Raw genomic sequence first — 1,360 nt, forward strand, 5'->3', positions numbered from 1 at the left:
TCACCTCTTTAGGCTTGAAGGAGATGATCTGTCTTGCTAATACCAGTTCTTAGACAATGCACCAACTCTAGTGTTTTCCTTATAATCCTACACTTAGCTTTGTCCTTTCATTCAACACTTTTCAAATCACTCACTTTGGGCAAACTAATTTTTTCTATCTGAGACATTGACTATAGTGGAATTGATACGTAGATGAACTTGGTTTATCAACATTTTATTAACTGATTTCAGGAGTTTTTCATAGTTTTAAAGGCCATTTTCACACAAGTATTCTATAAAGTGTCCCATGTTTCCTTTTACCACTGTTTTTCATGCTGTATTATCTTTAAGTATAAAGACTTCCAATCACGTCACCAAGAAACCATTTCACCCACTGCTCTGTTTGGCTGCCCGTGTCTTGTCTCTCTCTCCAGCATTGGTGAGGCAGGTGCCTTTCCAAAGGGAAGAGAAACCTATTGTTTATTTCCTTTGTGAATAATGAAAATGTGGGAGAGCTGGTTGGCAAAGCTGTTGCCACTGGCATCTTTGACATGAACTACACTGAAAGAACCAGTGTGTCGCTCTCTGTTGGTGGTCACACCAATTCTTCCTACGTTAACACCTTCAGTCACCATATACAGATTACCAGTGTCAAACTTGATGAAAGTAGTAAACTTCCAAGTCTCCACATCAGTATGAATAGTGTCATTCGCCTTGATGAGGGTATTAGGGTAGTGGATTGTGCAAGCATCAGCGGTCATCGGATGAGGGATTCCTTTTGTTTCCACAAGGATCTTTCTCACTTTGCACAACCTGTACTTGGTTTCCTCAGATGGAATACCATGAATAGTAAAGTGACTCTTGGTGTCACGGGTTAGACACCAAGATGTCTAAATGCCACTGCTTTTGACATCCATAAAACCAGGAGGTAGGTTATATCAGTTTGGACCTTGCTGCCTATCTTAATGAAACACTACAGGCTTATCTTCTTTACTTCATCTTCTGTTAGGGCACACATAAGCCTGATCCTTAGGAAAATAATGAGAGGGAGACATTATCTCAGCCTATGGAGATTTGTATGTATTTGGATGAGGAACAGACACACCAGTTAATCTAGCATCCGATGCTTTAGAGCTGCTGTATGCTTCATATGTTTCTTGGGACCATGAGCCATGGCTGTTCCAGGCACAAAAAGCTTCTCTTATGGCTTCAGAGCTATGATTCATATGTTTCTTGCGATATTAGAAATGAGTTATTACTCATTTTCTTACAATTTTTGTGGCTATTTTTACTTGTCTATTTTCTGTTTGACTTTTAGAATCTGCTTATCAAGTTAAAAATATAATACTGGTGTTTTTATTGGACAAATATAAAATGTATA

The 1,360-nt window shown here is 38.6% G+C and overlaps 1 pseudogene; it reads right to left on the reverse strand.

The window, feature by feature from the left end:
• Window positions 1–335: 335 nt before the first annotated feature.
• On the reverse strand, window positions 336–1,153 carry LOC123596754 (annotated as a pseudogene).
• Window positions 1,154–1,360: the final 207 nt, after the last annotated feature.

This window comes from Leopardus geoffroyi, chromosome C1 (genome assembly GCF_018350155.1).
Source record: "Leopardus geoffroyi isolate Oge1 chromosome C1, O.geoffroyi_Oge1_pat1.0, whole genome shotgun sequence".
NCBI classification, from domain to species: domain Eukaryota; kingdom Metazoa; phylum Chordata; class Mammalia; order Carnivora; family Felidae; genus Leopardus; species Leopardus geoffroyi.